The following is a 26,066-nucleotide window of genomic DNA, read 5'->3' as shown; positions in this document are numbered from 1 at the left end:
CTCACAGAGTGAGCACAGTGGCATGTTCAGGTCCTGAGCAGATCTGAGAGCTCTGGAATGTTCCCCAAGTTGAAGAACTGTTAGGTAGAGAAACTACATGTTGAGCAAAGGACTTTAACATCAATGTGTTATTATTATTATTATTTATTATTTTTTTTTTTTATATTGTTATTGCATTTTACTGCACTCTATATACGCTACATGGACAAAGGTATTGGGACACCTGTTCATTAATGCATATTCACCCTTCTGAAAACAAGGCTGATAGAAAAAGTCTATCCTGCTTTTTTGGAATAACAGTATAACGGCACGGTATCCTTATCTGAGTGCATTATGGATATCGTCAGTCCTTGAAGAACTCTAAGCAACTGCTTGTTTCATCAAAGTGAGCATAATTAGACCTTTTCACAGGATTTAGTGGAGTGTCCATCTACATATTTTCTCTTTTGTGATAATACACTATATGGACAAAAGTATTGGGACAACTGCTCATTCGTTTCTTCTTCCAAATTCAAGGGTATTAGAAAAGGGTATTAAAAGAGTCTTTCCTGCTTTTGTTGGAGTAGCTGTCTCTACTGGCCAGGGAAAGTCTTTCTGCTAGATTCTGGAGCAGTGCTGTAGGGATTTGATGGCATTCAGTGACAAAAGCTTATCTTCAGCTCCCTACCACATCACAAAAGCATCGGATGGAGCACCATCATTCCAGAGAAGTTCCACAGCTCCACTGCTCCACAGCTCAATGCTGGAGGAGCTTTATACCCCTCTAGCCCACACCTGGCATTAGGCATGGTATTAATAGGTTTATGTTTATCTGCTCCTGAGGGTCCTATTCTATTGGCATCTACATAGACTAGACAAGCTGTGGTGTGCATCTGTGTCAGCAATGGGTACAACTTAAAGTAGCTGAATGCATTCATTAAAAGGGGTGTCCACAAATATTTGGACATATAGTGTATTATACATAACATATATGCCTTTCATGTATGGTGTCTACATATGTGGATAATTGCATATATATATATATTGCCCCTAGTCAAATCTGAACACCATGTTGAATTCTGTATTTTCAGATAAATGCATCTATTCAAAATCTGACAGGGTTGTTTTATTTCACAGTTTGTAGGTTGGTAGGCCACCTAACAAAAACTTAGCAACCACCTAGCCACACCACAGCAACCACCTACTAAGTGCTTAGATACCCAAATGTATGAGCACAAGCACTGATAATAGTGATAGATACAGTGATACAGTGAATATTAAGATCTGTATTATGAACTGCTACTTGAAAGTGATGCTATTTAGGAGAATGCTGAAGTGTCCCAGGTTATGGCAGGCCATCTGTCAAACTACTGCCCACTGTGTACGCTTGTGTCTGAGGTGCATCGGTATTGCTTTGCAATTAATTTCTGAGTGAACTTTATCTTAAACTCTGTCCTAAAGGCAGCAGTTAAAGGAACCCAGCCGCAGAGATTTGTTTACTCAGTTGAAAAAGCGCCTCTGTGAGTGGTCTCCCGCAGAGCAACCTCCAGAGTGGTGCAAGGCAGTGGCACACTTGAGAGCCACAGTGGCTAAAAGAGGGAGCAAGTATATACTGGTGCTGTTTATTGCTTGTGGCCTCGGCTGCTGCTCGGTACGGAGCGGACTTTCGAGAAATTCAAAGAGCATTTGGGCATTGCCTGTTCTTCCAGTGCCATGCTTGGTTTTACAGCACATTAACACTAGAGTCAGGCTCAATTTAGTCAGGTCTAGTGTAGTAGAAGGAGAACAGGAAATAGAGTTCCTTTCCTCAAATTACTGGAAGTACGATGTGGTCGTCTGCAGCGCTGGTTACAAAGGCTGGAATTGCTTGGTTATCTTTTGATCAGCAGAACGTGACATGATGGTTTTCCTGTGCAAAACCTCATGGAACGCACCCCCAATTAATAACCGAAATATCACAATAATTCTTTTTCGATTTTGAAGTACTGCATTGATTCTCAAAAACATGGTCATTTTAATGCTTAATGCCATTATTGCCAAGATTGGTGGCCATAATTAATTTTGTCTGCTAGATTTTAATAGATAGATAGATAGCAGTGTTTCAGATCCCACAGATCTGCTTGTATTAAACCTTTTTTATACATATGGTGGTGTGTTTATTATACAACGACAGTTTATATAAGATTTAATTAGGAAATATTGCATGTATCATAATATATCGCAGTATATTAAATCATAACCTCTGTATTATGAAATACATCGTCTCACCAGGTTCTTGCCAATACACAGCCCTATAAAAACTTAATAAATGGGTTCTATAGAGCACCAAAAAGGGTTCCACTTTTGCTTTATGTCAAAGAACCCTTTTTCAGTACCACTTATAGAGCGGCAATAGTGTATCCAACCAAGGCTTAGAAGGTTGTGCCACTCAGAAGCCCCCTTTTTGTAGATGGTTCTAAATACAAACCTTTCAAAAATAGGGTTTTACTTTTGCTAGTTATCCAACTGCAGCAGGGTTTTTACCCCATCCTTGAATGGCCTATGGAGGACTGAAAGTTAACATATTCTTACAGCCTATCAGAGTATCCAGACATCGAAAAAGAAGTGTCCATACCTAAGGGGTCTGAACTTCCGCCTGGTTGAATGTGCTGAAGGAGCCTGCCAATCAGGACGCAGCTTATTTTCATATATCCGTCTTTAACACTGAGAGAGGCTGAATTTCCTTTCGTCTCATCACGTCTGCTCTCAGCTCCTCCCTTCCTCCCTCCCTCTGTTAATGTAATACCAGAAATCAGGCCTTTCTTTCCTCTGTCCTCCACTGGGGACTGCACACAAGCTCCGCTCATGTAAGGGGACTGTATTGATCTTATCTAGGCCTCTGAAAGCAACAGTTTGTCTCTTGCGGAGTGCTCTAGAGATGTGCGATACAGAGGCTCCTTTGGCTTCTGCAAACTGTAAGCTCTGCTCCAGTGATCACTCTGAGCTCAGTGCGCACTACTCCAGAATACTGAAGCGAGACGTGGGTCGGTTGCATGGAGTGGACATAAGATCATGCAGCCTGCTCTGTGCTTAAAGCGATACAGTTATCTAAAAATGGATGACAGCATGTCATCTCGCCAACCTGAAATGTATCTGTAGTTTGGTTTTATAGATAACAGCAGGTAAACCCAGCTCAGGAACCTCATAATCACAGTCTGTTTGAGATTATCGAACAACTGGACATGGTTTGAGGCAGGGTTGTGATGGTTTAGGGTAGGGTTGTCATGAGAACAGACAATTAATTTTGACACAGATACCAAGTGTAGCATCACAGTACTGTACAAAAGTGTGTTCTTCAGGGGTCCTTTAGTAAAGGTAATGGCTCTGTATAGAACTTCCGTACAACTGTTTAGATGCTTCTGTGGTTCTTTGCCTGGTAAAAGACCCCCCCCCCATCCCAACTAGTGTTGGGAGGGTGAATGCTAGCATTTGCATCCTCCTGGTCACATTAAGAGAGCCATTGCATCTCTTCGAACTGCTGCTAAATCAGTATCATTGGACATTGGACTGTCAGTTGTGTTACGTCAGCTTTACACAGACTTTCACATTAGTTAGCATTGTGCTGAGTCATGGGGGAGAGGAAGGGCCATCCTACCCACCTAGAGAGAGCAAAGCAGGTAATGCTCTCTGGGTCTCATGACCACGGATGGCTGCGGCATTGCCAGAGAAAAAACAGTGATGTGATTTTAGCCCTGATTTTCGAGCCGCCGACTGTTTTTGGAGGCAAAAGCTTCAGGTCTGAGGCAAACCATTGTCTGCTCTGCGCTGGCTGGGCTCACTATGCGAACTGCTGGAAGACACAATCTTAGAGCTTGCCGAGCAATGGCCAGACGACTAATATCTGACAGGTTTATTTTAATGGACCCGTCTGAGACTCTAAATCCAGGAGTGTGAAAAGTACTACAGCCAATGAGAGTGCAAGACACAAGGTGAGGAGAAAGCTAAGAGTGAAGTTAAAAGAGTGAAATAATAGAACTTTGGAGCACCAAAAAGGTTCCAAAATGTCTATGAGAACCCTGTTTCAGTACTATATAGAACCCTTTTTGCTTAGAGTGCATGACAAACATTTAAGTCATTCATTGGTTGGTTCAGTGCTGTCCCAGTGGCAGTTTCCATGGTCTTCTACACTCGCCTTGTAACTGTAGTGCACAGCTAAAGAAGCAAATCTCTGTCACCAAACACGTCCTGGCTGGTCCACCACGTTCAGAGTTTTTTAGTCTGCCTATCGCTTCAAGGCTGAGCATCAGCTGCAGTTGCAGTGCAGGTAGATCTGGTCTTTTTTCATGTGTCTTGTTGAAATCAGGTTTGTTTGAGCAGATTCTGATGTCAGATTAACGCTAACAAGCAACAAGCTCTCTGGCTGCTGAGGCAGAGGCTGGTCCCAGATCAGCTGCAGAGCCGCTTGCCATCTACTGTGACACTGTTGCGCTCTTTGATCCGAACGGGGCTGTGTATGTCTGAAGATGAGAGACTTATCGAAAGTATCACAGACAGTGTCAGAGTGCGTGTGTGTGTGTGTGTGGTACCAAATCTCTGGTGTACATCTGTGTGTCTTGGAATGTATTCTGAGCTGAGGGTGTTTGATGTGGGCTCACGTTGATCATGTTGCTCTACGCTTGCTTTGCACCCCGCCTCAGGCCACTGATAGGAATTCAAAGTGTCATTTGTGGAGAAGGCAGCGGTGTGGAATGCTGGATTGCTGAATAATTGTGTGGATTTTGTGCGCATGTTTGTTTTCTTGCGTTTTCAGGACCAGAACGTTCTGACTTTGTACAGAAAGCAGATAAAAATGACAGCAGCAAAATTATGTTTGTTTAACTGAAAGGGCAGAACCATTCCTTGGCTGTTGAGATTAAAGTTAGGGTCAGGCTTAAGACTAGGCTTATTGGATTACTTATAGACATTCTGTGACAAATAGAGCAATAAGAATGCTCCAGAATTCCTGGGAAATAAAGCCTTGTTTTGTGATACACCATAGCAGCCACCTAGCAATTACTCAGCAAGAGCATAGCAACCACCTGGGATACTTTAGCAACCACCTAGACACACCACAGCAGCCAAAAAGCAGCTCTATACCATCCATCCAGCAACAAATTAGCAGCGTCCTGTTATACCACAGCATGTCATCTAGTAACGTCATAGCAACCACGCCAGCTGAAGTAAATATATATAGTAAATATAAATGGTCCAGAATTACTGGGAAGAATTATTTTTTAATTCATGATATTGGTATCAGCAGATAATTGCTTTAAATATATTCGCATCAGATGGATGATTCAATTTGACTGATATTGTTATCATGTATTTATTGCACTCCGGGAGAGCAGAATGTTTAAGGTAATACCCCTCTAGCCCACACCTGGCATTCGGAAGGTTTATATATTAATCTGCCATTAAGAGTCATATTCTATTGGCAATACTTCAGTACTTATCTACAGGGACAAGACAAGCTGTGTGGGTGCATTTGCATATCTGTATGAGCAATGAGTGCACCTTAAAGGAGCTGACTAGCATCCATTAGAAGGGGTGTCCACAAACTTTTTTTTTTTTTTTTTTGTCGTTGTAGAATCTTCTATGGCTCTGTTATCCATTCTGCCTTCGTTGTTACTTCGTAACATCTTTGTAGGGCCCTACCAATGATTTGAAATCTGTGAAGGTGCTCAGTTCTAGCATATTCCCCTCACATTTTTATATGAATCTGCACTGCATCTGTTTTGTGTCATTTAAAACACTGATTCTAAACTTTTTTAAATTGTACACATATGGGATGTGAAAACAAGCCAATGTGTGTGTATGTCTGTCAATGTGTGCAGGCAGAGCTGGAAGTCTGAGAACGCGTGCTGTGTTGGGATTGTAAGGACCCCATGGGCTTCTCCACACGCTGACAAACTGGAGGGAGAACACAGGAACTGAACTGAATGAGGTATGATAGGATTTGGGAAACGCACACGTATACCACACACACACACATGCACACACACACACACAAACACCTTTCTCTGTCACATCTAAGCTGTTTGTCTTTGACAGTTGTAATGGTTGTTCCGTTCCCACCCACTGATGTCTTAAGGCCCTATAGCTTAACCCATAAATCAGCACAAATCAGATTACTGTACATTAGAGAATGGGAGCGCGGAGCAGCTGCTTAATGAGCAATTTGACCTACAAAGTGCAGTTTTACTAATGAAGTATATTGCTGTGGATAATGTATGCATGTGCTGTGGTTTTGGTTCTAAGTGCAGTGAAGAACTGTGTGTGTAAAAAATCCCGCTCACTCGTAAAGCACTAACCGTGTTGCCCTTCCGTCGCAAGCCCTGATTGGTGTAGACGTATACAGGTCTGCCTGGCAACAGAGCTATTGTTTACCAAACAACACTGCGCGCCCACGACCGGAGTCCACAGCACTTTCACAAAACATGTCCAGGAAAATCCAGCCCGTCTCTTCGGTGGCGAGGAAAAATGTGTTTTTATGGTGTACACACATTTGTATGGAGGAAAACAGAACACACACACACACACACACACATATACACACACATATACACACACATATACACGCATATTCAGTCGTGTACAAAATAAGGACACCTCATGAAAACCTGTGTTTTTTTATTTACTAAAATATATCAACGTTTGATCTTCATTTGAGCAAAAATCATTTACATGTTTGGGTTTTTATATTTTTGGACAACAGTGGTTTCCCATTAAAATCAAACTTGAGTGTCATCAAATTTGGCACAAGCTACCTGTTAACGAATGTCACACTCATATAGTGCCTATCTAATGCCCAAAGACACTTTCAACACTTAACGCAGTTCTTTACACTCAGCACACTTAGAGAGTACATTTACACTTATGTACTCTCAACGAAGCAACCGTCCACCTGGAGGACTGCATCGAGCCCCACAGGGCTTCACCCAGGACAGAGTGCCAAGTCATATCTAGGCATGCACACCAGGGCAATGATTTCCAAACCAGGTGGACTGAGAGAGAACATGGAAACTCCACCCAGATAGGGGTTTGAACTAAGAGGAGCGCTAATTGGTGGACCTTTGAAGCATCTTGCTGTCTCCTCTTGGGCTGAACTAGCTAGGACCACTTGACCTGGCCATGGTGGCAGTTGTTTTGCTGGAACTGCTGATTTCTGAGTGATCTGAGATCGTTGTAAATCCCCTTCCAGACTCATCTGCATCTACAAGCTTCTTTCTGAAGGCCCCTAAGAGCTTTTTGGGTCTGGCATTGGTGATGAAGAGATGCCAGTCACTTTACCAATCAAGAGCAAACCAAACAAATTGTCTGAGGTTTAAATAAGGCAGACTCCTCCAAAACCTCAAGCTGATGTGCTGCACTTGGTTCTCATTGTAGGCATTTAAAGTAGTGCTTAAAATAGAAAATATTTTTTTATTAAATATATTTTACAGTTTATTTTTATATGTTTTCTACATTTTATACATTTAATGCATTTTCCTGATTGTATGTGTTTATTTATATCACCTCCATCCCTCAACATTGTTAAGACGAAGCTGAAATGTCCATATGTTTAAATATGTTTTTTGGGGGTTGTCCTCATTTAGAGGTTCAGAACCCATCAATATCCTCTTGTCCAGTAATGTGTTCATTTGTGTGTGTGTGTGTGGGGGGGGGGGGGTACATGCATGGAGTGTTTGCCTGCCAGAGAGCACATAGGCTCAAATTAGTCTTTCAACATACATCCATTAAAAAACTCTGCTGTCTCAACTCTTTCACCACATCTTCTGAAGGAACAGTCCATGAATCATGCAAATGGTTCATATATTTTTATGCTGGTGATGTAAGCTGGTCAGTGGGGTCAGTTTATTCATGAGAGCATTGCTAAGGTTTGTGTTTCTTCTTCAGCAGGTCAGTGTGGTGTACACTTTCACCATCAGAATCTGTGAACAGATGAGAGAGCTGTTGTATTATAGACTTTATTTCCGGACTTTTTTAATTGCCAGATGTTTCTTCTAGTTGATGACTAGGTCTTAAATCAGGCCTGATGGAAGAGTCTCATATATGTCAAGTCGACAAATAGTTTCATTTGTTCATTAATCTTAGTGTGTTTTGCAATTAATTACTCATGTTTGTGTCTCTTCCTTTTCTCTCTCCTGGCTGGGTGTTGATTGATTGTGGTGGGAGAATCACAAGGCTGCCCCCTACTGACTGATGAGTGTGAGGGCTCTGAGGATGTACTTGGAAAGGCAGATTTTGGTTCTGCTAGCACATTCTCTTTAAGATCAGTAGACATTATCTTATCATTATCAGGATCAATTATGGTATGGTATACTTATCTGAGTGCATTATGGATATCGCTAGTCCTTGAAGAACACTAAGCAACTGCTTTTTCATCACAGAGTGAGCATAATCAGACAATTTCACAGGATTTAGTGGAGCGCAGTGTGACAGTGATGAAGAAAAACATCTCTGTATTTTCTCTGTTGTGATAATACAATATATGGACAAAAGTATTGGGACACCTGCTCATTCATTTCTTCTTCCAAAATCAAGGGTATTAGAAAACAGTGTATCCTGCTTTAGTTGGTTTAGCTGTCTCTACTGTACAGGGAAAGGCTTTCTGCTAGGTTCTGGAGCTGTGCTGTAATGATTTAATTGCATTCAACAATGAGAGCGTTAGTGAGGTCAGGATGTTGGATGATCACCCCACCCCACCTCATCCCCAACTCACCAGACCACCCGAAAAGTGCTGGATGGAGCACCATCCATCATTCCAGAGAACACTGTTCCGCTGCTCCGCAGCTCGATGCTGTGGGCTTTATACCTGCCATTATTGGCATAGGACCAATAGGTTCATGTTTATCTGTTCCAGAGAGTCCTATTCAATTGCCAGCATGTGTGTGTGTGTGTGTGTGCATTTGCACATCTGCGTCAGCAATGGGTGCAGCTTAATGTAGCTGAATGCATTCATTAGAAAGAGTGTCCACAAAACATTTGGACATGTAGTGTGAATTGCTAGGCTGACGAACACAGGGGAAGCACGTGTAGGATAGGGCACATGTCCCTATTGATATTCACGTGGCCTCCCTGTAAAATATTCATCCTCCCAGTAAAATCAGCAATGTTGGGTAATATGGTTAAATCCATTATAAATGGTGTCCCGTCAGACGTGCATTTGGCAGTGATTAATATGAATATTATGTTTCCTGTAGTTGTTTGAAGTTGTGAAAGTTCTCTTGGTTTTGCCACTCGCACGTCACACACACAGACACATCCCCGACAAAAACAGAAAACAGAAGACGTTAGAATATCTTTGAAGTAAAGTAAGTAGATGTCAAAGAATGAAAGTACAGTGTGCTGTTGTGTGCTCAGTCTTATCGAGCGTTATTTCCTTAGTTATTTTGGTTGCGTAGCACTACTTTAGTCATATTTTAAATAAGATGGAATTAGTGGCTCACCTATTAAAGGTGGCAGAGATATCAAAGAATGCATTTATTGTGTATTTAAATTATTTGATTCATAAATAATAAGTTTGTGACTTTTTTACAAACCTATTTACAACCCTGTTCTTTTGCCTTAGACCGAAACATGCTGGTTTTCTCTGCTTGTCTTAGCTGGTTTACAGCACTGGAGACAGCTCACAGAAGCCGCATATTTTAACATATTAAGTTTTAACACTTAAGAAAAACACTGTAAATATTTCTGATTCTTACCAGATAGTGTTGCTTTCCTCTCGTTGCCCATTGTGTGTTTAGCTAACTAAAGAGATAGTCGCTGGTTAGCGTACTTCTCGAGTCTTAGCAGTAAATAGGTAAACTGAATCTTTACCTTCTGATGTGTGTTTAGCTTCAGTTTGGTAGACTGAAGTAGTCCTAATGAAGTTTTCGAAGGGGCGGACAGTGGAGACAAGATATGGTAAAAGCCGGTCAGCTGCCAGTTAGCTTTTAGTCTAGCATGTATCCCTGTTGCTTGCCTGGCTTTCGCTTTGTGGCGGCTGAGTTTGAGCTCCCCTTCTGTGGACACTAGCACAGGAAAAGCTGTGGTCATGAGGCCTGGTTAGGGAAGCAACCCGTTTTCCCATAAGTAGCAGACTCTAGAGGTGAAGTGCTGCTCTCCAGTATTAACAACACCATATATGTTAATTAGCAGAATGTTTTGCTAGTGAGCTGGGTGTACATACATACATTTTGGGGGCATAAATATAATGAAACGAGTCAGAACTGTTACATAACAGTTGTGGGGTTTTGAAACTGGTCTTTATTACAGCTGTGTTTTGATTTTGGTGGATCTTCTTTTGAATGAGAACCCAGCAGTTTTTGGGATCCATGGTATGTCATGTCCATGTACCGAACTCTCATTAGGCAATTTTTTCAAGGTACATACAGGTTTCCATTCTAGGGCACATTTAAGGTAGGAAGCAAAAAGCTAGACATACATTCTTACTGGCCTCCCATCAGAGTCAGAGACAGAGACTCTTCACTCAATAGGCTCTTCTTATTGAAGGGCAGGGTTTTCCATAATACAGCTGCCATATTGAGTGTTTCCATTTATATCTCAACTAATGAACTGTCTCTGAGTTCAGTGTCTCTGTTCTGGTTAATGTTGTCATGTCTTTACACATGGCTGTGTCTCACTGTCCCTGTCTCTTTCTCTCTCTCTCTCTCAGTCTGTAAGCTGTGAGACCTTCAGACTCCATTATGCCAGTGAACACTTTTCCTAACCAGCTACGGGTCTTCACAGTGAAGAACAGCTCTGAATGTGTGTGTGGTGACGCGTGGCAATTAATCACACCGTCACACTGTTACTTCTTTTTCATCCTCCATTAAGGTTTCTTCTGAGATATGACTCTGAAATGTTTAAATCCATTCAAATGTTCTTTTCCAGACAGATCTTTTTTTCTGTGTTGCCTTTTCCAGCATGTTGCGGTGGCTATGCTTGGGTATTTGTTGCTGTGTCTCCTTTTTTTTAAAAGACAGGGATTTGCTTCTTTTGTGTCGTGATTTACACTGACTAACATTTAGACCAGAAATAGAGTGAAAGGTTGTAATCTGTAAGCCCCAATCAGTAATCACTGCAATCAGCACAGCAGATTTGCAGCTACGTTAACAGGGACAGCAGCAGGAGTGGTGATTGCTGCTGTACAAGAGCTGAGCAATATGACATATGTTAATATTGTTGTGAAAAACTACATCACAGAGCACTTTTCTATGTATAACATGGGTACCGTCGGAAACTCTAGATCACTGGAGAGGACAGTGTGTATCATAAAGACAGATTTAGACCAATTATAGAGAGCCTGTACATACAACCACTGATGGCTCAGTGGCGCTTGATTGTCAATCTCAAGGTTGTGGGTTTGATACCCAGGTCCACTAAACTACCACTGTTGGGCCCTTGAGCATGAACTTTAGCCTCTCTGCTCCAGTACTGCTGTAGTATGATGTCCCTGTGCTTTGACTCTGGTTTTCTAAATATGACAGTAAAGGCACCTTACAGTAACCAGTATGTAGTAACTCATAATTTCTAAAGCCATTTTAATAATGCAATCCATTCCAGCTTGTTCATAAACCTTAAAATGTCTAAATATGGTGTTGTATGTTGTGTACCATAAAAATGTCAAGATGTATTGTTGCATATCATTGGGGAAATTGTATGACTGGAACTTCGAGTGTACTCGTGACAACTTTCAGTAAGCCATCCGTTAACCTCGTAACTCATATCGGCTCATCTGAATTTGATCTTTTTCTGGTGGTCTGCACTGCCCACCTGCCTTTTGAAATGTAGACCTTTCATTTATAGCTTATGGAAAGCACCCTGTAGCCCTTTAAGGGCCCTGTTACTCCAGACATGAGGGGTGTGTATGAGTGCATATGTGCGAATGTATGTGTGTGTGTGTGTGTGTGTGTGTGTGCAAATGTGTGTGTATGTCTAGGCCTCGGTGAGTGTGCTAGGACAGCGGTGCTATTCTTGGCTGGCTGAGGGAAGTCTTGGCTCTCCACTGCATGGGAAAAGTGTTCTTGGCAGAGCGAGCAGAGGCATTCCATTGTGCCTCACTCTTTCTCTCCCTCACCACTTAAAGCTGTGCGGCCGCTCGCTGCTCTCAGTGAAGAGCTTTCTAGAGAGAGTGAGAGTGTGTGTGTGTGTGAGACAGAGAGAGAGAGAGAGAGAGAGAGAGAGAGAGAGAGAGAGAGAAAGAGAGTAATATTGTGGAACTCCCTTACAAGTATTGTGATTCTGTTCTTTGTCTTGCTAACATAACCCCTCACTCATAACCCCCTTACTCATAACCCCCCAAACCCACACACACACTGTACATTATCAAGCAGTAATACAGACACCTGTTGCGTATACTCAGCAGGGTTGCCAGGTTCAAAGTTGTTTGGAAAAGGTCTTTGGACTGCTTTAAAAATAGACCACCGTCACAAAATTAAGCTAGAAAAGTATAGAATGCTTGCACAGTTTCTATGCAGTTACTACGTGATCGCTCTGGAGTTACTAAGTTGTTGCAGTGGTATCCCAAGTGGTTGCCATGCTGTTATATGTACATTTATGGCATTTAGCAGACACTTGTATTACAGGAGTAGGCCAATGTAGTGTTGGAAGTTTTGCCCAAGGACTCTTATTGGTGTTGTGCAGCAACACCAATAAGCACCCTGACCGGGAATTGAACCCCAATCTCCCATGTGGTGTGGTAGCTCACTGGCAGGTAGTGGTGTTATCTGTTGCGCCACACCAACCAACCAACCAACCTGTTACTAAGTGGTTGCTATACTGTTGCTAGGGTATCCACTATGGGGTTGCTAAGTCGTTTACTGTGGTATCCCAGTTGGTTGCTATGGCGTCCGAGGTAGAACCTGAATCTAATCTGTTTTTTTTACAAACTGAGGCATTGTAGTAAATAAAGGGATAAATAAAATAACTGTGTTGTGTGTAGAGTAGCTTAAGTAGTTTGAGCATCAACACTTTCAGATGATCTTCCTAAGTAAAGTACTTCAGTTACAAATACATCATGAATGCTTCATAGTTTTAAAGGATGCCATATTGGATCAGGATCATGGTCGTGACCTATACTCAAGATTTCTCAATATCAGTACCAGAAAAGAAAGAGTGGAATCACAGCGTAATTGTCATTTGGGTCAAAATGAGTAATTATGTAATTATGACTTTTTCATACTTCCCTTGGTCTTTCGATATCCCTCATAATGTACACACTTCCTCCAAGTCACATGAAGTACCACCACATCTTCAAACTGCTGCTGCAGTACCATTGGCAGCTCAACATTAGCTGTCCAGTTCTGTTAATGGCAGGTTTCGCTGTGAACCTTTAAATGTAACCTTTAAATGTAGACTTCAGGCTACTTGTGGGAAGTTATTGGGTTGTTTCAGGCTATTAGGGAAGTACTTGGGCAGTAAATTTTTTCCAAGACCTTTCAATCCTGATGCCTAGGACAATTACTGGTGTCCCAGTGTTCTTCTGCAGTCCTCATGCAGCTCAGAGCTTTTGCTGCACCCAGTGTTACCAAATCCTGGCTACACAAGCCGCTGCTATAAAAACTTTGGTTAGCACATCACCGCTATTCACTGGAACTGTTTGCAAGCCATAGGTTCTGGAGCTTGGAAAAGAGGTCAGAGGAGCTGGCTTTGCCAATCTGTTGAGTTATTTGCTGGCTCTCGCTGACATTCAGAGAAAGCAGACAGTCGAAAAAAAAGGCATGACCACTGTACTGAGTACGTTTTTGTGGCCAGAAGGCTAAAGCGTAACTGCAACGCATCTGCAAATTTAACTGCTGTAGAGTTTTAGTCAAGGCCTTCTGTTACTAGTTGCTACTTATGATAGTAAACTGTTTTTTTTTAGTGTAAAATTGCAAACATTTAAAGCAATTCTCATATAATTGTTCTATTTTTAGTCTTAATGCAGAAACCATTATGGATTACATGTTGTGGAGTCCCACAGGGTTCTGTTTTAGGGTTTGTGAAACTGTTTACTGCTAATGGTGGCAGTAATGTAGTTGTGAGAGTGAAGGACTGAAGCGTAGGCCTGCACACAGGGCCTAGGGGGTTAACAGGACAGCAAACCCCCCTGTACCTATGTGCACTTAGCATTTCAGAGTAGCAGAACTGATCTACTGTCAGCATTTTTCAGTGTATTAAATGGGCCATTTCCACTCAAAACCTGATCTGGGACCTGCAGGATACTTCTGCTGTTCTAGTAATAGATGTTTTCAGAGTTTTAGAAATCTGACCGCAGATTATCACGATGGCTGTGTTGTGCTTTCCAGTACTTTACTCCCACTCCTACTCCTACGACATCTTTCACACATCTTAGTGTCTTCCTTTCATCTCTTTTATTGTGAAACCCACAGTTTAGAGTACGTGTTCCTTAGAAAGGAAGGATCTGTGAATCATCCTGCCAATTTTTCGGCTGCGGCCCTTCTCTTCCCCTGTGGAACGGACCACCCAGAGCACATCAGAGAGTTGGAATTTCCTCTGATGTCCGTGGCAGACCTGGCTAGCCGCTTTAGCCTTCAGACTGATGTGGCATTGCACTGTTGGCTCAGCTCACCTTCAGCCACCTCACATCTGGCCTTGCTGAAAAACTATCAGGAACTGGCTCAGTGCTTTCCATTAGGTTACTGTTAGACATGAAACACAAAGGCTTTTAGACTCAGCCAGATAAATTAGAGATGTTACACCTATATAAGCACATATTTCTCAGTTCTTTATTACCTAAATAACACACTAAATGGACAAAGGTATTGGGACATCTGCTCGTTTATGATTTTTATATAAAAAATCTTGTTGGAGGAACTGTCTCTTCTATCCAGGGAAGGCTTTCCACTAGAATTTGGAGTATTGCTGTGAGGATTTGATTGCAAAAATTGACAAGAGCGTTAGTGAGGTCAAGATGGATGATCACCACCCCACCTCAACCCAAAGTTATTGGATGGGGCATCATAAGCATTCCAGAGAACACTACCACTGCTCCACAGATCAATGCTGGGGGGGCCTTATATCCCTCTAGCCCACGCCTGGCATTGTGCATGGTGCCAACAGGTTTATGTTTATCTGCTCCAGAGAGTCCTATTCTATTGGCAGTACTTCTCTTTGGGGACTAGACAAGCTAAGTATGTGTTTTGCAATTGGTGCAAGGTTATGTAGCTGAATACATTCATTAGAAGGAATGTCCACAAACATTTGTGTATCTTATATCTTTTTATGGTATGTATTAAATGGTATGTCCTATAATGACCCTTTTTGAGTCATCCACAGAATCATCCACATCCTAGCTTCAACTTTACACATTTTATATTCATGGATCTGCAAACAAATCTAATTTAAAAGAATTAGAACACACAGGTTTCATTGCTATGCTTATAAAGTCCACCAAGGACAAGTTCTTTCCAGATAACATCTAGTCCTGTGCTACAACAATGGTTCTCCATTTACAAAGGGGAATTCCCATTTTAATCCAAGAGGATTCTTCATCTATTTCCAGACACCACGCCAGTAAATCTGTCTCAAGTAAAACCAGCCACCACTTAACCCTCAGCCTGCTGAGCAGAGCAAAGATGAATTTGAGCTTGAAAGAGAAGAGTGATCAGACTGCATTTCCTTTTACTGAATGCTATATCTCTGAGCCTCTCTAAAAAGTTGTCCAGTATATCCAGGGACCAAACGTTGTCATCCTTAAAGTCCCACAAAGCGCCTCGGGTTTCAGCAAACGTCAGATGCGTTTTGCGCCCGTCATTGGATCTCTGAGCTCTGATGATTCGGAGCCCTTGTTAGTTCTTAGAAAACCAATTAAGCGCTATATTATCCCTGCAAACAATGGATGCGGGTGAGGAGTTTCTGTGTGGAAGGTGACACGCTGACCTTCAGCAGGCCGATCCAGGGTCAGCGGGGCAGTGTGCTGAGTCAGGCTATACACACACACACACAAACATCAGTGTCATATTTCACTACAATCTATCTCCTGCACATTCTTTAGTGAGCTTTTTATTGCACTGAAACAGGAGAGTGTGCTTTAGATAAAAATAATTTCTACATAAATAAAACATCAGCACAGTTCCACGTTCCTGTGGAGTTGATGTACACATTCGAATCGAGTCAGTTCAGTGCATCACTTCTCAGCAAGAGCCTAAAGTATTGCACCTCAAATTAGAAGTGGGCTCTTAAACCAACATTATGTAGCATGTTTAGCAGCTTGCCATGTTGCTAACCACACTTGTAACTTTGCTGAAGTGGGCAGGGTAACATGTGCGAGAACCACGTAATGCTGCATGACCATATTCATCATATTCATGTAAAATCCTATAATATTACTCTACTATTAAGTTTCCAAGATGCTACCTGCATTTGCCTGCTGTCACCGTCATTTCAGAATATCATGACCACCCCAGGTTTGGAATGAACTTGGACCCGGACGTCACAGATGCAGATGGCATTGCCACAAGAGGCAACACATCATGAGTCAACTTTGCTTTTTTCATTCAGCTGCAATGATGGACCAGTCTCTCTCTCTCTTTTACCCCCCTGAGTTCTGAGTGTTTAAGCAGCACAGTAACGTAAGAATGCACATTGAACAGGACCATGCGTTTACATTAGCGTTGGCATTTGCATTTGCGTACCGGTGTTGGGCATGGTACTGGACTAGCACTGTGCAAAACGACTGTCATGGGCAAAGGATGCGATTCAACTGATGTACCGAAAGGCATGGTAATAGGGAACCTGTTGAAAGGTGGCAGCATCTAGGAAACCGCCAACTTTGTGGTGTGCCAAGAATGGACTTCTTACCCATTGAGTGCCTCCCAACTGCATAACAGTGGTATCCTACAGGCCATTGATGACAGAGGCTAACAGCGACTCCAGCGAGTGGTACAGAACCATTAACAGTCCACTGTGGACCAGTTACACTCTCTAATAAACACCTTCCATCACCTAATACAGTCCATGCCACGATGTCTCAGAAATGTCATTCAGGCAATCCAAGAGTGTTTATTCCCATTATTAGGTGGTTTTAATATTCTGATATGACTGTATGGCACTGTATGGTACTGCACCTGGATGCTTCTATTGGTTCAGGCCTGTTGTCCTGCATATTTGCTGCCTTCTTTGAGTGTGTGGTGTGCAGCACCCTCCTGAAAAAGGGACTCATGTCATGATATTGGTCAGCGTGGGTCAACAAATATCTTTATAGTGGTGTGACATAGGGATTTACAAGTGGCTCCATGGTGGGCACCCTCTGCCCATAAGCACATTTTCCGACCAATGTGTTGATGGATGTTAGAACAATGTGTGGACCAAGCTATCAGTCATGCGTTTTTGGACCAGCAGGAGCTGTCCCCTTAGAATTCATGATTAACGGCACAAGACATTTGCGCAATTTGTCATGTCTAAGAACAAACCCGTCTGTTTATTAATCTAGCACTTAGATCAACCTAAAGCACAGCCAGTGGTCTACAACCTTCAGTGTGGTCCAGAGCAGACCAGAGCAGTCCACTCTCCTCCTTCGAGCTCTCTCTCGTTCTCTCTGCCAGGTCGTGTGGTTCTCATGCTATCGGGTTTCATCCTGTTTATAGAGGAGGCTGCTGGTGGGGGTTGTTGGGGCATGGCGGGAGGGGTGCAGTACTATTCTCATTACTCACTACGTGTTTATTAGCTCAGTGTTAGCAAAACGTTTGATTTGCCACGAATGAGTGATCGCAGGCCTGTGAAAAAAGGCTCCCAGCATGCCAGATTCCTGCCTGTTAGTTTATCTTGCACAGTGGCTTGTGAAGATGCTTTCTTTCATGACCTCAACACAACACACCAAGGCTTATTATTTTCAACTGTACAGTGAGCTCCTATTGTGCCCTGTGTAACTGGCCATACTGGAGATACTGCAGGGTTTCCTGATACACAACAATTAACCATGCACTGTGTGTTAACTGGTATAGCAGTGTTGTCCTTTGGAATACAGATTTTCAGAATGCTGCAATATACTATCACTATATGTCAGGCGTGGTCTGGAGGGGTATAAAGCCCCCCAGCACTGAGCTGTGGAGCAGTGGAACTATTTTTCGGAATGATAGAGTTCCTAATCCAATACTTCTGAGTTGGTATGCTGAGGGGTGAGGTGGTGGGTCGGCGATCATCCGACATTCTGACCTCACTAACGCTCTTGTTGCTGATTACAGTCAAACAAATCCTCACAGCAATGCTCCACAATCTTGTAGAAAGCCTTCCCTGGACAGTAGAGACAGTTACTGCAGCAAAAACAGGATAAACTCTTTGAATGAGTTGAATGAGCAATGAAGGAGCAGGTGTCTCAATACTTTTGTCCATATAGTGTATGTTAATTTGCCCTGTGACAGTTTACTGTAATTGAAGTGATTTGTGGTTGAGTTTTATAATTATATTTATACACTTGTACAGTACAATAAAATTCTTCTCATCACATATCCTAGTCTGGCACCCTTGAAGCAATGTGGGTCAAGCCTTGGTCCAGGGCCAAACAACAGCAGCTAAACGGATCTGGCTTTTAGTCCTGGTTTGCTTTGCGTTCATACTGGTATATTTGCAATTGAACCAAAATTAGGAAAGAAAGGGTGATGTATGATGCGTGTATGACAGGAGGCTGGAGGTCTGCACAGAGTCGGTGTGTCCAAGGGTCCTGCAGTTTGCTTGTTTATTGCGCACAAGTGTTTGAAAGGCACTCTTAACAAACCACACTAACAGAGCACTCGCACCAGGGTTCATTTTAATCGAACCAAAGCTGGCAAGTATAAACACACCCAAAAACTCTCTACATGAGGTTTTCTAAAAGCACGTCTGAGAATATGGAGCAGGTCTAGATATCTTTAATGATGGTCTTTGCTAACCTAAAGGCCCAGGAGTCCTCAGTTAATCATCTGCAGAACCTTCTGTCTGTTCACCATATAATATCATATATTTAGAGACTTGCTTTTTTGTTTTTGTTTTAATCACATATGGCTATATGGACCTTGCTAATCATCCTTTTGGAGTAAGATGCAAGCACTGAGCTGAACAAATTCACTGTGAGACATGCTCACCAGCGTGTTCACCAGCATGTTCACCAGCATGCCTGCCACTTTGTTTCCCACAGGTCTGTTTTTGTTGTGGTGTGAATTTGTGTTGGTTAGCATTAAACACTGGCATAAAAACCTCCTTCAGGATGTAACTCTGGGGGTGTGTTTGTGCGATTGAACAGACAAGGCGTACATTAGTCAGCCTTGTGAAGTTTGAAGCAAGCTATTGTGGAGATCAGCGGTGGCCTTAAAGCGGGCCTGCTGCTTTGTCTAGCCTGCTGCAGCCCAGCAGAGCCAGAATGGAGGCAGACAAGGCCACACGGAGAGCGGTAGCGCGTCCACCTTTCTGTCCACAAAGCAAAGAGCTCCATCCCCACAGAGCCGCTCTGTCGTCCAGCCTCGTGCTGTCAGACACACAAAGAGCTCCACAGCGGGCGGCTGGGTTACTGAATGGGCTGGAGCGGGACTGCGTGCGGAGAGGCAGCTCATCTGTGCTGTTGTGAGCGAGTGGTGTTTGAGTGTGTGCTTGATGGACACCGAAATTCGGATGTCTGCTTTCAGGGCTAACGGTCTGGTGTTTCTGCCCCGGTGTGAACTGTAGGACAGAGGGATGTGGGTCGGCCTGTTCAGAGGAGGAGCAGCAACGATGGAGATTGTTATGAAGCACTGATATGAAGGAGTAAATCAACTACATTGATTTTGGATGGCTGTAATTGATTAGTTATAGTGAGTAATTATAAGTGGAAATCAGGGTGAAGTAGCAGTGCAGTATTGCATAGTCCTTGTTTCTTACATACGGTAAAGCATCACAGTCAGCCCGAATGCTTAGCACCAGCGTACTGCTAGCGAGAGTAGTCTAGCACCAGAGAGCACACAACACGCTCACTGCACAGGGACTGCGGGGCTGTTTTCGCCTCTGCCTTATTTAAAACGAACTCACCGCTACTGTCAGCTAACTCGATTACTGTATTGGAGGAGAGGTCGAAGTGATGTTGAAAAACACAAAGATATTTGTAGGGTAGAACTGCACTTAAACACTTTTTGTGTTCTTGTTTGCATAAACCTTTGAAAAATGTGCTTTAAATGCTAAAATATTAAATATGTGCTTTAGTTGTTAAATGTATGTATTTGTAGTAAATAAGCCACTGTTTTTGTGGAATTTTCTATAGGTTTGCAGCTTATTTTTGTGTCAAGTACATAGAATATATATATATATATATATATATATATATATATATATATATTCTATGTACGTGACACAAAAATAAGCTGTAAACCTATAGAAAGCCTCAGTCATGAAAGGAAAACACAGTGATATACCATGAAACAGTACCATGATATAGATTTTTTCCCCCCTAGTGTAAAATATTTTATTTTAAGTCATATTGGACCATTTCTATTTGTATGAAAACTGCAGAAATGAAAAGCTGTATGTAATATTTATGGCCATCAGATAAAGCTTAAATGTATGCAACTTAAAGTTAGAAATTTCCACATTCAGTCATGTGACATAAATGTGTTTTTTTTTAGCCTGTAAGTCTCTATGGTGCAGTTGCCATGGTGTGCTGTATTGAGGCAAGTGAGTGTGTGTGTGTTTAATGTATCTGTGTGCTGTGTATATCTGTGTCAGCGTATCACTGTGTGTTGCCGACCATGTGTACTCCTCTGGGATTAGTGAGTAATAGAGGAGCTTAGCAGTGCTTTGCCTGAGCGTAATACACACAAGCCCCAGCCCTCTGTGTGTCTGGCCTGATAGCAGGGGATTTGGACATGTTTGGGTGAATGGATAAGGAGAGAGGGATGAACAGAAAAGTGGCAGTGGGCAGGACACCTGCGCTCTGTGGATGGTTTACACCGAGGACAGAGAAACGTGTGAAATTGGCTGAAACGTGGCCACAGTCCTGGGCACAGTCCTTGCTTTGTGTAGGGAACTGGGCATCTGTCCGCAGAGTGGTGGACACTGCGGTTTACCAGCTACAAATTAGCTCGAATTATGAAAAACAAAATGTTTAAAATAAAGGGCAAGATTTCTAACACTGCATTCACCTAGATGTATAACATGATTTAGATGTACACTATATGTCCAAATGTTTGTGGACACCCCTTTGGGCAGTGATGGCTCAGCAGTTAGAGCGCCGGGATATCGATAACAGGGTTGTGGGTTCAAAGCTGCTACTGTTGCGCCCTTGAGTAAGGCCCTTTACCCTCTCTGCTCCCCGGGCGCTGGAGTTGGCTGCCCACCGCTCTGGGTGTGTGTGTACTCACTACCCCTAGTTCACTAGTGTGTGTGTGTTCACTACCACAGATGGGTTAAATGCGCAGGACACATTTTGCTGTACAGTGTACACTGTATAGTGACAAATACCTGCACCTTTACCTTTAATTAAATCATTCAGCTACTTCAAGCTGAACACTTTAATGACACAGATGTGCAAATACACACACACACACACACAGCCTGTCTAGTCTCTGTAGAGAAGCACTGCCAATACAATAGGAATCCTGGAGCAGATGAACACAAATCTATTCGCACCATGCCTAGAGGGGTATAAAGCCCCCCACCTCACCCCCCAGTGTTGAGCTGTGGTGGTGATTATCCAACATCATGACCTCACTAATGCTCTTGTCATATCCTTACAGCATTGCTCCAGAATCTAGTACAAAGTCTTCCATGGACATTAAGTTACTCAACCTTTTCTAATACCCTTGATTCCAAAGAAACAAGCAGGTGTCCAATACTTTGGTCCATTACCTGTAAATGAGCAACTCCTTTAAATGTGCTTGAGAATAAACTTGACTTGTGATTCAGTGAATTGGTGAATCAGTGCATCATTGAATCAGACGATGGATTCATTGAAATAGACAGTTTGGAAGAATCAGTCGCATAAACAGAATTGAGCTCCCCATCACTAGTGCTGTGTTCATGCCTGGGATCCACATTGAGAGATTATTCACTCTTGCTCTGAGCTCCAAATGAAAGGAGGAGCTCCACAGCAAGGTCACCTCTCTGCAGCTCAGCTCACTAATGCAGCTCTCTGTTACATTGCCGCTTGTATTTCATCCAAATGTGGCCGTGTTTAGTCACCCTGCTCACTATTGCACTACAGCGCTGTGCTGGCTGGCTCACGTTACTGTAAATTACTATAAAACTACCAAACTGTGCAAACCTTCAGACAACTAGAGCCATTACTGGCTTTTTATCTGAACTGTTGAAATGTGATTATAGGAAGAATTACATTTTTATTCAGGCTTAAACTGACAGAATCACAAAACAACCTCTTCTGCTGACAAACTCAAATTTGATATCAGATTTGATGTGACATTGTGGCATTGTAAATGAATTAGAGAGATAAATAGTCATAAGTCATATTATATTGCATGCTTTTATTATCACTGCCAATAAGTTCATCATCATGGTTAATAAAGTATACATTCATACAAATTATTAAGTCATAATCACACATAAGCTCCCTTATACCTAAGGTACTGTGCCTCCCTCAGGATATGGGTAAAAAACAAGCTCACTATGGAGTTTTGATTGTTTATTATTGAAGTTAGGCTTGTTTCTGATGATTGAGCAGCTTTAACACAAAGGGTGATTTGGCCGTGTGTGTGTGTGTGTGTGTGTGTGTACAGTTGTATTCTTGAGCTGGCCGATACTAGTAACTTTCCTCACTCTCATTTATAGTGACACCCTTAGACGTGACTGAAATGAGAGAGAGAGCGAGAAAGATAAAAGGAGGGAGAGAGAACGGAAGGGAGGGGAGAGAGAGTATTTGTGTATATGTGGGAGAGATAAAAAAAGAACAAAAGAAGGAGAGAGGTAGTAGTGTATGTATGTATGGGAGGAGGAGAAATGGTGTGTGTAAGTGCTCTTGAGAATAGCATACACATACATAGAGGTTGGGGTTGCTGTAGCGTTACTGACTGATAACGTTTTGTCTGATTGATCTGATCAGCAATACTGCTTCTAAGGAGTTTGATAACCTGCAATTTCAGCTAATTAAACATACTAGATTTAGTTACATAGGGTTTTCCTCACTGGTATGATTGTCAGTTGTGAAATATGTGATCTATTGTCAAATTTCCTAAACAGCAGAAATTCAGTTCAATATGTTCATAATCATATAAAATGGCAGGTAACAGGTAAAGGATATGAACCCTCACCTATGTTAAACTCTCATAGTGTTTCATTTAAAATAGCATGAATGTGAATGTCTTAAATACAGTATATGGACAAAAGTGATGGGACACCTGCTCATTCATTGTTCCTTCCGAAATCAAGGGATAAAATAAAAGAGTCTTTCCTGATTTTGTTGAAATTGCTACTGTCCAGGGAAGGCTTTCTAATAGATTTTGGAGCATTGCTGTGAGGATTTGATTGCATTGAGTGACAGGAGCATTAGAGAGGTCAGGATGTTGGATGATCACCATCCCAACTCATTCCAAAAGTGCTGGATTGAGCGCTATCATTCCAGAAAACACAGTTTCACTGCTCCACAGCTCAACACCGGGGGCTTTATACCCCTCTAGCCCACACATGCATTAGACATTGTGGCAATATATGTTTATCTGAAGTATTGGCAACACTTCTCAACAGAAGAGAGACTGGACAAGCAGTAAGTGTACGTGCATTTGCACATCTGTGTCAGCAATGAGAGAAAATTAAAGTAGCTGAATGCATTCATTACTTGGGATGTCCAATAATGTAACTTCCCTTTTTCTTGTATTTATTATATATATATATATATATATATATATATATATATATATATATATATATATATATATATATATATATATATATATATATGGATCACTTTTAGGAAGCCCAGTTGGGACATGTTGTAAGCCCATGCCCACCTGAAACCCATTTAGCCCACATTTTCTATATGTGAGCCTCAAATGACCATGCTGGCTGGGTCTCCCAAACAATAGGGCGGTGGTTGGGGTCAGTTTGGGGTCTTACTTCACATATGGATCATGCGGACTAGAGAGTGAATGAAGGGAATGCACAATGTGGAAGTGAGAGCAAGCACTGAGAGAGAAGACTCTCCCACAACTCTTCTTAAAGGAGTAATGAAGTGCTCAGGTGTTCTGGCCAGGCTTTGCAGGACAGCACATTATGCCAGGCATAAAGCTAATCTGTACTCATTCCTCTGCTAACAGGCCTCAGCGTGGGGTTATTACTCTACAATAACGCCTCCAGCCTGCTGTTCACTGCGGTGGCACTGTGTGCTCTTTCCAGTCTGTCTGCTCACCCGGCTAATGAGCCACTGTTCTGCTGTTAGAGGCAGACATATGACGAAGCAGGCAGGGAGGAAGACTAGCATCATTTCTAGGGTTATACATGTAAAACAAGAATGATATATAAGCGAAGATAGAGCAGGTGTTGTGTACTAGCTCTGGGCTTGACTTTTTTCGTGGGCGAGCTCTGATTTGTTTCGGGTTGTGTGAGGATTCTCTCATTTTGCATGTGTGTGTGTGTGTGTGTGTACAGTGCAGTACAGTACAGTACACTCACTGACTAACAGGAACAGCTATATCTATTTGATCATTCGACCAACTGAGCCAACTCTCCTCCTTACTGAGTCATCGTTCATATGGTGCAGCGAAACAAATGTGTACTGCCAATTGTACTCTCAGACTCCAGCTGCTGATGGCTTGGGATTCGAACTCGCGACCCCTGGTCCATAGTGGTAGCACATTCAACCACTGAACCTTTGCTCAAGGGTGCACATTCACTCCTTCCTCAGGTCCTGAGCTTTGTAGCTCCTTCAGAGTGATTGTTGGCCTCTTTTTGGCTTCTCTCTCAAGTCTCCTTAATGCCCTGCTGCTGCGTTTTGTGGGGCGACCTTATGTACGAAGCACCTGGGGTGCATCACACCACCCGTTTCCTCCCAGTTGATCCCACAGTGCTCACTGGAATTCCCAAACACTTGAATATGGAGTCTTATTGAATATAAATTAAAACTATCACCTGTCATTCGTGGTGGTGCTCCGCGGCTTGGGACAGTTGAATCGCCACCTTCGGCTCAAAGCAGGTTTGACTTCTTTAACTGCAGTGAGCCAGACTGCGGTTTAGGTGTCACTGAGCGTGTGACACACATTTCAGAACTATGCTGGTCTTTCTTTTGAGCCGTGCAGCATCACACTGTTGTGTAGCGCATCGCTGTAGCATCAGAGAGCTCGGCTCCATAGAGAAAACTCCTTTACAGTCCTGGCTGCCTCCAGTACGCTTCCCACTGGAGTTTTCAAGCACATGTGAAACGAATTGCCTGGTGCTTGAGGGAACAGGAGGAGGAGAAGAACAAAGAACTGAGAAAGAACTCCAAAGAGAGAGAAATGGAGAAAGAGTGAGTGAGACAGGCAGAGATAAAGTGGGCTCAGAGAGATGGAGAGTGAGAGAGCGAACACTGTACTACTGAAGAGTTGTAGGCAGCTCTTTTGAAGTCTTGTGTGTGTGTATGTAAGAAGTCCAGAGAGGCTCAGCAGGTGGTCTGGAGCTGTGTACAGAGGCAGACTGAGAGGTCATCTCTGCCTAGACACAGGATGAAAGACACTGACCTGCTTTACCAACAAGATGAGAGACGTTGCTGTAGTTTAGTGATTTTCTGTTCATAACACAGCCCTACTCCTCCTCAGAGTAAGGGTTTATAATGAGAATCTCTCTCTATATTACTTTCTCTCTCTCTCTCTCTCTCTCTCTCTCTCTCTCTCTCAGGTGGCTGCACACATATTTGACCTAACACCCAGAAATTAAATAAATGATCCTAATTGTCCTAAAAAAAAGAGAGCATGGCTAATTAGTTACCACGGCAACAGACAAGCCTTTGCTTGCAGCTTGTTTTTGTGACTTTGTCATAATTGTGTAAACACACACTCCTCCACTTCCCCACTCATCCACTCATTCTCTCCTTCCCTCCTGTTCTCCTACATTCTCCCAGTCCTCTACCCCTCTCCATTTCTTCTCTCCCTTACTGCCTCACTCCAAATCCCATCATCTCCTTCACTCCTGTACTCCTCCCATCCTTCTTTTCTCCGTTCATT

The 26,066-nt window shown here is 42.6% G+C and overlaps 1 protein-coding gene across 1 annotated transcript in view; it reads left to right on the top strand.

The window, feature by feature from the left end:
• The window catches only part of atxn1a (ataxin 1a), a 133,409-nt gene that overhangs the window by 90,989 nt on the left and 16,354 nt on the right, over nucleotides 1-26,066 (top strand). The window contains exon 3 of the mRNA XM_072676007.1: nucleotides 5,832-5,941. The gene's annotated coding sequence lies outside the window, so the exon portion shown is untranslated. The remainder of the gene's footprint in view (nucleotides 1-5,831; nucleotides 5,942-26,066) is intronic.

The sequence above is a fragment of the Salminus brasiliensis genome, chromosome 3 (genome assembly GCF_030463535.1).
Source record: "Salminus brasiliensis chromosome 3, fSalBra1.hap2, whole genome shotgun sequence".
NCBI classification, from domain to species: domain Eukaryota; kingdom Metazoa; phylum Chordata; class Actinopteri; order Characiformes; family Bryconidae; genus Salminus; species Salminus brasiliensis.
The sequence above is the reverse complement of the archived record's forward strand: the minus strand, read 5'-3'. Positions and strand labels throughout refer to the sequence as shown.